Source organism: Apodemus sylvaticus, chromosome 15 (genome assembly GCF_947179515.1).
Source record: "Apodemus sylvaticus chromosome 15, mApoSyl1.1, whole genome shotgun sequence".
Lineage (NCBI taxonomy): Eukaryota > Metazoa > Chordata > Mammalia > Rodentia > Muridae > Apodemus > Apodemus sylvaticus.
In genome coordinates this window covers 56011220-56023832 of record NC_067486.1, presented here as the reverse complement: position 1 = coordinate 56023832, position 12613 = coordinate 56011220, and the positions used below count along the sequence as shown (strand labels likewise).

General features: G+C 44.1%; 1 protein-coding gene across 2 annotated transcripts in view; it reads left to right on the top strand.

Annotated features, from left to right (window-relative positions):
• The first annotated feature begins 1159 nt into the window (after nt 1–1159).
• Nucleotides 1160–12613, top strand: part of Usf3 (upstream transcription factor family member 3) — a 48306-nt gene continuing 36852 nt past the window's right edge. For both annotated transcript variants that reach the window (XM_052157806.1, XM_052157805.1), the window contains exon 1: nt 1160–1422. The gene's annotated coding sequence lies outside the window, so the exon portion shown is untranslated. The remainder of the gene's footprint in view (nt 1423–12613) is intronic.

The window sequence follows — 12613 nt, the reverse complement described above, 5'->3', positions numbered from 1 at the left end:
GGACTAGAGAATGACAAATCTATTCAAAAGCTACTTAAAACTCACTGGCCTGGCCCAGATGGGACAAGGAAGTGAATAAAGAGATCAAACTGCTTATTAGCACCAAGTTTGAAGCAACATTGGCCTAATTTATCACAGATTTTCAAAGTGCGGAGGAAACATGAAAACGGAGTTACTGTTTACCTTTTTCTCAATGCAAAGTCTGTTTCCACTGGACACAGGTTCAAGAAGTTCCTATTATGTTGCCCTGCGTTGCAGTCCAATTGGCTCTGTTTGTGAAAAGTTCATAAATCTTTCACCACCACTAGGCGGAGAATCAGACACCTGCTCAGGAAGGCAGGCTTGTGAAATGAAACAAACCTAGAAAAAGGTAACTGGGACCATGGTTCAAGAGCTCCAAACGCACCTTAGAGGACTCTGGTCCTAAATAAGAGTATCTAGTAGCCTAAACTTAGGGCTCCAATCCCATCTCCCAATGCCACGCACTCACTCCCTTAGCTGGGGGCTGCAGAACATTTCTGAAAATGGGCTACGTGCAAATAAAGGACGTCAAGAGTCCCCAGTATACGAAGTCCAGAAGCCACGGGTCTGCCAAGATCTTGCACTGAGGAAAGTCACACAGAACTGGATTCTCCACCTCTGTTTACCGCCTTCTATCTCCGAAAGCCTTTGCCGCCCTCCTCCTCTTCAGTTTTTTCCACTTCTAAGCTTGCACTGAAAGCTGCCAGAAGCATAGTTCAGAACAAGCTGCTAGGAAGTTTCTTAAAACACCTTTTTTCTAGCTTCTCAAAGCGTCCCCTTTAAGGAACCAGGCCCACCTCTTTCTCATTCACCTACTGGCTTTCCTTTCTGCCTGTCACTCTACCTTTAAGAATATTTCCTGTTCTTTCAACCCAACTTGCACACCTCCGCCCCCCGGCCTTGGTCATTGGGCCGCCTGAGGCCTGTTCCCTCCTAGCTTTTCCCTCCACCTCCTCCCGCCCTCCAGCCTAGCGCAGCGGAACCCCGGCTTCTGATTGGCTACGACAGCAGCCTCCCCAGCACCGGATTGGCAGGCCTGTTTGTCGGGGCCGGAGCGAGGTGCACCCAGGCTAGGCTGTGCGCGTGTAGAGCCGCGGCCGCGGGAGGGGCGGGAGGGGCGGGGGGAGGGGGGCTGGGAAAGTTGAGGCCGTGCTGCCGCCGGGTCTCCGGCCTCGAGGGCTCGGGCTCGCTGCGGCGGCGGCAGCGGCGGTGGCCGCGAGAGGCGGCGGGGGCGGGGGGAGAGGAGGGCCCGGGCCCGCGCTCCCCCAGCCCCGCAGAAGCAGGCGGCGGCTGCGGACCCAGAGGCTCGCCTAGACGGCCAGACACCGCTGCCTTCCGCTCCTGGGACCATGACCCAGGCGGGGGTCGCCGCCGCCGTGGCCCGGAGCGCGTCACCGGCGGGTGAGTGGCCGCGGGAGGGGGAGCTGACAGCCGGGACCGCGGCTGCGGGGGCGGCTCCGGGGGGCGGCTCCGGGCTCAGCTCCACCCACCCCCTCCTAGCAGCGGGAGGTGAGGATTAGCCTGAGTGCCCCTCGTTCTTGGGGACCCCAGAGCTCCCACCTGGCCCGGGGCAATCGCTCTCTTCACCCCGGTATGCTCGCACCCAGGGTGCCAGGCCTGAGGGAGCTAGCTCTGCTCCCGGTGCGCGCCAGCGGACAGAGGCCCCATGCTGTCCTGGGTGCATAAAGAGCTGGGCAGCCAGGTCCCCACCGGGTGGCCTTTGCTATTTCTTGCCTTCACCTTTTGCCATTTCTTCCATCTCTTTACTTGCCTTCTGACTTTGTTTCTGACCCACTGGTCAAACTCGTGCTGCTTGGTTTTGTAACTAACAACTTTCACCCCTATGTGGGAGAGTTAGGCTGGCGTTTTCTTTTTAGATTTGGCAGTTTTATGTGGTCTCTTATCTACAACCGAGGTCAATAAAAGCGAAAAAGACCCCACAGAGAGAAGAGAGCTCTATCCCCAAAATGCCCAACCTCAGCAAGCGTCCAGAAACCTCATACTTGTTCAGGAAATTTGAAATCGGGCGAGAATGCCATTCGCTTGAACCAGTGATATTCAGAAGCAAAAAGATGGGCTTCTAAAAAACATTTTACCACTAAGTAGAGTGAACTAACATACATGATAAGTCTGGCCGACTTTATAGGTAACAGTGTCAGAGTCTTAAAGGAAACTTTGATGAGTAAGTGAACCCTTCAGTAGCTTTTCTCCATGGCCAGTCAGACTTGCTTTTTGGGGGTCCGACAGTTTCCTTAGTGACCTTTCCTTCCCCTCCCCCACTTTCCCAGAACGCTTGACTTGCTGTATAGATACTGTTTCCATTTGTTTGGAAAGTTCACAAAGTATTTGTTGCAAACTAAGGAAGATTCATTGTAATCTTTGCACTTTCTGAAGCCAAGAGTTGTAAACAAAAGCTGTACCAGGAAGCATGCCAAGGGCCCACCAGCCACTTGTGACCCAGAATGACCATAAAAGTGGCCCAACCCAAAATCAAAAAACGTGTTCAATACATTGAGGTTTTTTTTTTCTTTCTTAATTTCATTGTGTGGCTCTAGAGAGTGAACCTTGTAAATGACAAGGTTGTATCACAATGTCTATACAGTATGACTTTTGTATAGATTAAGTTAGTAGTTTGGTGATGTCTGTGCATTGATGAAACCTAGAACATTTTTGATACAAAAGTGTTTCCATTCAGTGTAGTAAGAGCCGCTTAGAATAGTTATTTTCTAGCTTAGTTGTCTATAGAACATCACAGAAATTTTTAAAGTATTTTTTTAAAGATTTATTTATTTTATGTATATGAGTACACCTTAGCTGTCTTTAGACACACCAGAAGAGGGAGTCAGATTTCATTGCTGATGGTTGTGAGCTACCATATGGTTGCTGGGATTTAAAGTCAGGACCTTCGGAAGAGCAATCAATGAGCCATCTCTCCAGCGAAGTTTTTTTAAAAAATGATTTTACAAGCCTGGCGTGGTGGGGGCACACCTGTAATCCCAGCACTTGGGATGCAGAGGCAGGCAGATTTCTGAGTTCGAGGACAGCTTGGTCTATAGAGTGAGTTCCAGGACAGCCAGGACCACCCAGCCACACAGAGAAACCCTGTGTCGAAAAACCAAAAAACCAAAAAACCAAAAAAAAAAAAAAACCAAGATTTTACAGTGAGCTAGTTTTGTATGAAACATACGCACACATAGCACACACATACATAGCACACACACACCCCCATTGCTTAACTCCTGCTAAAAGAGAAACTTCCACAGATAGCAAGCTTGGTACCTAGGCCAATAAACCCAGGTCTTACTGTTATCTTATGTTGTTCCTTCCTGTGGTCAAGCTCAATGTTTCCTAATCGGGCCTGTTCGTTACAATCCCGCGTTTCACTTCCCAGACATTACCTTTGCTATGGAGGAGGTAGGCTGTGGGTATACCTCTTAAAATACCTCTCCAGGCTCTTCTGCTCAGCAGCCAGGGCTGAAAATTACCTTAAGCTTGGTACAATGTCCAGACTGTTCTGCTTGTATTCCAGGGTTTTCCTTGGCAAGCCTTAAGTTGTGTATTCAACTTTTGCCCCACAACCTTCCATGTGAACCTTTGGACCCTCACTCAGATAATGCAATTTAGATCCCTGTTGTTGCTAACCTGAGTGTTTCTCAGGAAATGGATATTTGCTCCTTGTAATTCTCCTCCATATCAAGTAATTGTAGTGACAGACCCCTTAAAGAAGAAATCTTTGGTATGTAAATGCACATATACCTTGAGCTTGCATGCGTACGTGTGTGTGTGTGTGTGTGTGTGTGTGTGTGTGTGTTTAATATAGGGTCTCTCTTTGCTCCTAGGCTGACCTTGAATTTGTAGCAATCCTCAGGCTTTTCTCTCCCAAGTGTTGGGATTACAGATGTGTGCCCTCACACCTCACACTAACAATATTTATATTCTTTAATTACATTATTCAGAGAGAGTCGGAGGTGGGTGTGCATTTGCAGTGTGTGTATGGGGTAAGAGGACAGCCTGAAAGATCATTTTCTGCTGTGTGGTTGGACTCAGCTTGTCAGGGTTGGCCGCAAGTACTTGGTGAGCCATCTTACCAAGCCAACAACAAGTTTTGTTTTGTTTTGTTTTTCGAGACAGAGTTTCTCTGTGTATCCTAGGCTAACCTGGAACTCTATGGGTAGACCACGCTAGCCTTGATCTCAAAGATCCATCTGCCTCTGCCTCTCCCTCTCCCTCTCCCTTCCAAGTGCTGAGATTAAAGGTGTGTGCCACCACCGTCCAGATTCTAAGTTTATTTTTGTTGGTGGTTTTTATATAGTTTCAAGTTTGACCACTCTGGATTGAGCAACCAGTGGGGGTTGGGGGGGAGAGGAGTGTTCATCTTTGGGTGAGGCTAATTCTCTTCCTAATAGTCATTAGTTGCTTTAAGTTTTTTTGTATGGGGTGGGAAGATGATGAAATTTTCTTCCTTCCACATTAGCCATGTCCATTGAGATCACCATTGTTCTGCTCTTGGTTTTGCAGCCGTCTCCTAGAGAGAGCATTTCACAGCAGACTACTGGTTTTCTAGCCCTTTCTTTGGACCTTTCCTATCCCTCTTCCATGATGTTTCCAGAACCACAAATGCAGGGACTGTGGTGTAGAAGTACCTAGTGGGGCTGGGCTCCCCGTGATCTGTTGATCTCTTCATGGTGTCCTGTTGTGGGTTTTGTTTGTTTGTTTTTTGTTTTGTTTTTGTGATGCTCTCCTTATTCTTTAAAGAGAAGTGTTTTATGAGGGGTGGCTGCTAATCTAGGAAAAGTGGCTCTTACCACTTGACTTGTTTGTGTGACAGATAAGCTCTCTTTGAACTTTCTTTCTTTCTTTTTTTTTTTTTTTTTAATTTGGCCTTGGCTGTCCTGGAACTCACTCTTCTATATTCTTTGTTTACATTCCAAATGATTTCCCCTTTCCCGGATCCCCCCTCCCCATATGTCCCATAAACTTTCTTCTCTCCCCTTTTTTTTTTTTTTTTTTTTTTTTTGGTTTTTCGAGACAGGGTTTCTCTGTGTAGCCCTGGCTGTCCTGGAACTTACTCCGTAGACCAGGCTGGCCTCAAACTCAGAAATCCACCTGCCTCTGCCTCCCAAAGTGCTGGGATTACAGGTGTGCACCACCACCGCCCGGCTTGAACTTTCAAACTACACGTTTAAAAAGACTCTCTGTACTACTGATAGTGTGGGTTAATCCAACACATAGACTTGTTTTTTTTTTCTTTTACAATTCAGTGGCAAAGAGAGTTTTGTTCCTGTGGTTTAGAATTCTCTTGAGCTCATTTCAACCATGGGTTTGGGTTTGATTCCTGCTATCGCTTAGCAGTGTCCTCATCCCTTAACTAGTATTGAGTTACTTTGTGAAAGTGTTGTTGTTGTGTGAGACAGTATACCTCGGAGTTCCATGTGTAAATCAAGCTAGTCTCAAGTTCTTAAGATCCACTTGTGTCTTCTTCCAAGTGCTGGATTTAGAGCTGTCTAACATGCTTTGCTTTCAATTTTTTTTTTTTTGTATATTTTCCTTTTTTTTTCAGCAGCTTGGTTATTTTCTTTTGTGGTCTCTAGACTTATATGTTAGTACTTATCACTGAGCCACTGGTAAGGTTTGTGTTTATCTGACTACTAGCCTTCTGGGCCTCTGTTCAAGGGCATGACCTTCATTGTATCTCTAGATATTGTTGGCAGTATTACAGAGCTAGAACTCTCCAGCCGCAGGAACTGTGTCCTCTAATACAGAATTTATCACTAACAGACACTGGAAAAAAATGGGTTAAATGTGACCACCATATTTTATTATACAAGGGTATTGAACAGATCTTTAAAGTTGTTTGACATTAATTGGCATTGCTACTACATCTTGTCTTAACTTTAGTTACGGATTTAGGTCCCTTAAATGTATAATCTTCCATATGTGCATACACATACACCTTAAGCAGTTTTCTCTGAGCTGGTTATCCATAAAATATTTGTGACACTCTTACTAGTAGGAAAACTGTTAACTGTTCAATTGGATAATTTTTCTTTTTCTCATTAAATTTTCCATGTGGGTACAATTGTGCTGCTTCAGAAGGCCAGCTCTTTTCATTACATCAGCAGGGCTTGATAAGTTGCCCCATTACTGTGCTAATACTGTGTTTTTAATTCAGTTCATCAAGTATTTATCGAGTACTTACATTTGCCCAATGCCACAGGTGCTAAGGATAATATAGAAATAGTAAATAGTGATCTCAGTTCGTAAGAAAATATGGGGAAGACTGGGGGGCACACACAGCAGGTAATTAAGGGACTCCCTACACCATTCACTGGCTGCCCAGTTAACCTATGAGATGAGGAGGAGGAGGAAGCAAAACTAGGAAAGACCTCTTCTTTTCTTTTTTTTTCTTTTCTTTTCTTTTTTTCTTTTCGAGACAGGGTTTCTCTGTATAGCCCTGGCTGTCCTGGAACTCACTCTGTAGCCCTGACTGGCCTCGAACTCAGAAATCCATCTGCCTCTGCCTCCCAAGTGCTGGGATTACAGGCACGAGCCACCACTGCTCCTTGACCCCTTATTTTCTAATGCCTATTATGTGGCTGGTTGAGAACCCCAGATGTCTTTACTTCCCAGTTACTGAAGCTATCCTGGGATCCCTGGTGAATGAATTCTCACGTTAGCTGCTGTAATTTCTTAAGCATCAGAAGCCATAGAGAAGAAAAACAAAAGATGCATCCCGAGACAGGTACCAGTTCTACGTCTGTACCACATGCAAGACCAAATTCTCTTTAGTTATTAACAACAGAAAATGGAGAGCCATGGATGTATACCGGGCAAGATCCCAGGACTAGAAGAGAGTTCAGAGCGAGACCTGGAGAGGGGAGGGAATGCTGGCCCAGAGGTCAGCCTCAGCCAGCTGTCCTTCCTGTACACAGTCTTAGCTGGGCCGCACCTCTGATGTCATCCATGTTTGAAGTCCTGTTTGAATGTAAGAGTTGGGTGGAAGAGCTCCTCTAAGGAGGCACAGGCTACTGCTGCCAGGCAGCCAGCGCGGCAGGCATTCTCTACAGATGGTCTGCGTCTGGCAGTGTGGAAGCCATCGGTGAGCAGTTTCTGGAATGAAAGTCAGCATTAGCTGTCTCTAGAGCAAATGTAAAATAAGGAAAAGGGACTACTAAGTGTAAATTAGTTCTTCGAGAAGCCCGTCATCAGAGAAAGAGGTTAATAGGCCCAGAAAAGAAATCATTGAAGTCTTTCAAATGGAGCAACAGGGTTTCTCTGTATAGCCTTGGCTGTCCTGGAACTCACTCTGTAGACCATGCTGGCCTCTGCCTCCCAAGTGCTGGGATTAAAGGCGTGAGCCACCACTGTCCGGCGAAATAGATCTTTTACAAGCTGAGGAAGTTTAGTATGTTCCAAATAGACTTCTTTATTTGCTCTGAATGTTCTAATGAGAATTTTACCTATCCTCAGATGCAAAGCAGCATGAAAATTGAAAGGAAGCGTTCTTTTATATATAGTGTTTTTAACCAGGGGGGAAACATAAAAGGGAAGAGAATAATGAAAATGGGGACTCAAATGAGAAAGAAAGAATTCCTAATTGGGGGTTGGGGGCAAGACACGTAAGAAAGAAAAGAATATGACCAACACTAGGGGTACAACTTCAGGAAGATCTTTGATGTGATGAAATTGGTCCTTGGCTGCCGAGGAAGTCTTTCGGTTGGTTTGAGCAATCTAGTAGTAAACAGTCTTGAACCAGGAAGGATTAGCCAGGGAAGGAGTGGCAACGTGAAAAGATACACAGAAAAAGCAGATTTCTTGTTGAATGTGAAGAATCTCTACATTTTGGAAGCAAAAAGTCAAATGTGGAGGAAGCAATAAATTGCTGCTGAGGGAAGAGCTGATAACAGAGAAGAATTAGTTCTGAGAAGTTCTAGAGGGATAAAAGATGTGGAAACTGGCAGGCACGGAAAGTGTCCTGGATACCAGCTCACACCTGTCTTCCCCTGCTGTGGAGGGGTGCTTTGCTGCCTCCACTAACTGCCCCTTGAGCCTTCTCAGTGGCTGCTGATACTCTCTGACTTCAAGCCTGAGGATGCTGAGAGTCTGATGAGTACTTCAAAGCCCAATGCTGACTCTGACATCAAAGTTGTTTTCACAGCACATTAGGATCCCTCACTGGGAAAGGCTACACTGAGGATACATGGTAGCAGCTGTATTAGTGAATACAGCCATTCTGGCTCAGAACCATTTTAGGAGCTAGTTTTTGTTTTGTTTTTCCTGTGTGTGTTTGTATGCACACACATGAGCACATATATCTGTGTGCATCTAAAAGGTCAAGAATGATGTGGGGTGTCATCCTTGGTTGTGTTCCAGTGTTGTTTGTTTGTTTTTGAGACAGGGTCTCTTGCTAAACCTGAAGCTCTACCTGCTGCTATCTCTCCAGGGCTCAGATTACATGTGCTCTGGTTTTTTTGTGCTTGTGTGTGTGTGTGTGTGTGTGTGTGTTGGCGGGGAGTGGGGTGAGGTGGGGTAGGGGGGTTGCTGGGAACTGAACTCAGGTACTCTTTGGCTTTATTGGCTAAGTTATCATTCCAGTCATTTGTTTCCTTGGTTTCTGTATGTAGAGTGCAATAGCCAAAGCGTGAGCAATTTGAGCAATAAAATAACTTTGGCATTGAATTATGACTCAGCAAACTGTGAGCCCATATTGATATAACCTAGTGGTTGAATACATTTCTTATAGAATTCTAGAAAACAGTGTGGTGGTTGAATAGGCTTGGCCCCTATAGACTCATGTGTTGAAAGCTTAGCTCATAGGGAGCAGCACCATTAGGAGGTGTAGCCTTTTTTGAGGAGGTGACCTTATTGGAGGAATCTCATCATGTGCTTGAGCTCCTGGTGTGGAATTCCTGTCTCCTCCTGGCTGACTTTGGATCTAGATGTTGACTTCTTGGCTCCTCCAGCCATGCCTGCCTGATTGCTACCACGCTTCCCACCATGATGATAATGGAAACTGTAAGCCACCCTAATTAAAGATTTGCCTTATTTATAAAAGCAAACATATAATATTACTTGAAGTGTTTCAGGAATTTTGGGGGGAAAATCAATGAAGGTAATATTTTTCAACTTAAATCTTGCCAGTATTATCTGAAGAGTTTATTATAAATATATATTTATTTGTATAATGAAAAAAGTGCTTGTTAGATAACAAACAGAAGATGAGGCAATAGGGGTACAACTTAGAGCTCAAATCCTGGATGGCTATGTTTTGCAGATTGAAAATGTTTGGAATTTCTGAAAATTACACTTGTGGATTCAGAATAATGCTAAATCTTGCCATGCAGAGAAATTTGTAAATCTTATTCATGTTTCACGTTGAGTTTTCCCAAATCAATTCTAGAAAAACTTGGATTAAAATTCAGAGTGCATTCAGTATGGCGAGAAAGTACCATGGATTCCAGACTTGAAAGCAGCAGCCCCAGTACTGGGCAGAATACAATGCTGGTTATTAGTGCCTTGTAGGGTACTATGTTGGTTAGTTTTGTCAACTCTGTCAAACTTGAATCCCCAGGAAGAAACTCTTAATATGATGAGTTATTTAGATCATGCTGTAATCTAAATAGGCCTGTCTGTGTAAGACTATTCCATTGTTAATTTGAGAACGGAGATGGAGACTATCGAAGACTACATCATCTCCAGGCAGAGGGTCCTGAATAGTCCAAGTGGGGAAGCTAGCTAAGAGAGCGAGCATCCAAGCATGGATACAATTGTCTGGCCGTAGAGATGATGTGACCTGCTTCAAGGTCCTGCCTTAACTTACCCTTGGTGGTAGATTGTAAGAACTGAAAGCCCATTAAATAAGGCTTTGTTTCCTGAGTTGCTATTGTCCGGGCATCTTATCACAACAACAGAAATGAAATACCTACTGCAGCATACCTGCATAAAGGAGAGGCGTTTTCCAGCATGGGCTCCCTAGAGCCAGGAGAGCATCATTATCACATCTTAGAGAATTATTCCACTGTGATTGTGGCTCTTTCCTTCAGAGGTTTGCCTGGCTGCTGACTTCTGCTCCCAGGTACTTTTGATAGCTCAGATATCTGTAGTCAGTGTGCACATTCATGGCAAGGAAGAGTGATTTTCACATATATTAACACAGTGGTTCTTGGGGCTGGAGAGATGGCTCAGTGGTTAAGAGTGCTTGTTATTCTTCCAGAGGATCTGAGTTTGGTTCCCATCACCCACACCAGCGAGCTCACAGCTGCCTGTAACTCTAGCTCCAGGGGACTCAACTCTCTCTCCTGGCTCTGTGGGCACTTGCACACGTGTGATACCAGTATACACAAACATACACACACAATACAAATCTTTTCAAAAGTTCTTAGCCAAGGTGCACTGGCTAGGGAGCTTTTAAATATAGGGTTTCACTATGTGCTCCAAGCTGCTTGGAAATTCTGTCTCTTGTCACAGTCTCCCAAGTCCAGAGACTACAGGTATTCTACCATATCCAGGGGAAGTATGCTTTCTACACACAGCTGTAATTGATAACAGCTGTACTGGGAAACACTAGTCACTGGTTTGTTTAACCAAGAATTACTGTATATTTAAGGAAAAGCAACAGTATAAATAAGAAAGACTAAGCCTAACAGATAAATTTCTCTAATCTTAGAGAAATTAAGTTGAGAATAACATAAAGGGATTTTTTTTGTCCCAAAATATCCTTAAATATTTGAGGAGCTGCTATTACTATAAATTAACAATGGATTACTATAAGAATAAGAGAATTTTTAGGACTTTGGAAAACAATTTCTGAAATAAACTTTAGCAGTGCATATAGCAGCTGGCTTAACCAGTGACTCACTAGAGCAAGGAATTCCTCCAAAATCCTGTTCACAACAAGAAAGAAAAATTATGTTTTGTTAAGGCATAGACTACAGACCTAGGAGAGATCAAACTTCCAGACAATTTTAGTGAGCCTCTAGCAGAAGTCATTGGGCAGTTTTAGCTGTTGTAGGCGCAAGTTTGTTTGTTTGTTTAGTAGGTTTTGATTACTTATATGTTTATTTATCTTTGTGTGGGGGTATATGCATGTGAGTTCTGGTGCCTACAAAAGCCAGAGGCGTCAGATCTGGAGCTGCATTTCTGTGGTTCTAGGAACCAAACCTAGAGTAGTACATGCCTGAATGGGTAATTCCTCTCTACACCACAGTTTTCTTTTTTGAGACAAGTTCTTTTTAAAAATGCTTTTTTAAAGATTTTATTATTTATTTAATGTGCATGGGTATTTTGTTTGTGTATGACATATACATTCTATTTATGTGTCCTAGTGCCCAGAGAGCCCAGAAAAGGGTTTCAGATCCTCTGGAGTTGGAGTTATAGAGGGGTGTGTGTAAGCCACCATATGGGTGCTGGAGATTAAAGGTCCTCTGGAAGAGCAGCAGTTGGCTTACTCCCAGGCCGCCCTCCAGCCTCTGAGACAGGTTCTGTTGTATGTTATGGTTTGCCTTGGAAATTGTAACTCAGGTACTGCTTGAGCTCATAGTCCTTCTCCATCAGCTAGCTTCCTGAGTTCTGAGATTTAAGGGATACACTACTATGATTGGCTGATGGTTTTTTAAAAATATTTATTTATTTATTTATTTATTTATTTATTAATTAATGTATGTGAGTTCACTGTTGCTGTCTTCAGACATATCAGATTCCATTACAGATGGTTGTGAGCCACATGTGGTTGTTGGGAATTGAACTCAGGACCTCTGGAAGAGCAGTCATCCTTAACCGCTGAGCCATCTCTCCAGCCCTAGGTTTTTGTTTTAAGATGTATTCATTTATTATATGTAAGTACACTGTAGTTGTCTTCAGACACTCCAGAAAAGGGAGTCAGATCTTGTTACGGATGGTTGTGAGCCACCATGTGGTTGCTGGGATTTGAACTCGGGATCTTCAGAAGATCAGTCAGTGCTCTTAACAGCTGAGCAATTCTCCATCCCAGGGGATAGTTTTTAATAGGAAGAAAATCTGTTTAGATTTCAGAGTTGACTCTGTGTCTGTGTATTCTGCACCTGCACATTTGACCAGCCACTGATTGAAAATACTCAGAAAAATGGCTTTCATCTGTATTAAATATGATAATTTTTTTAAAGATTTTTTTATTATTATATCTAAGAACACTGGAGCTGCCTTCAGACACACCAGAAGAGGGTATCAGATCGCATTACAGATGGTTGTGAGCCATCATGTGGTTGCTGGGACTTGAACTCAGGATCTTTGGAAGAGCAGTCAGTGCTCTTAACCACTGAGCCATCTCTCCAGCCCCCATTAAATATTACCTTTAGCATTGACCTCCAACAACACAGGACAGTTATGTATTGATACAGCACTTCTAGTTCTTTTCTTTTTTCTTTTTTCTTTCTTTCTTTCTTTTTTTTTTTTTTTGGATACAGAATTTCTCTGTATAGCCCTGGCTGTCCTGGAACTCACTCTGTAGACCAAGCTGGCCTCAAACTCAGAGATCTGCCTGCCTCTGCCTCCCAGAGTGCTGGGACTACAGGCATGCGCCACCAACACCCGGCCAGATACAGCACTTCTAATTCTG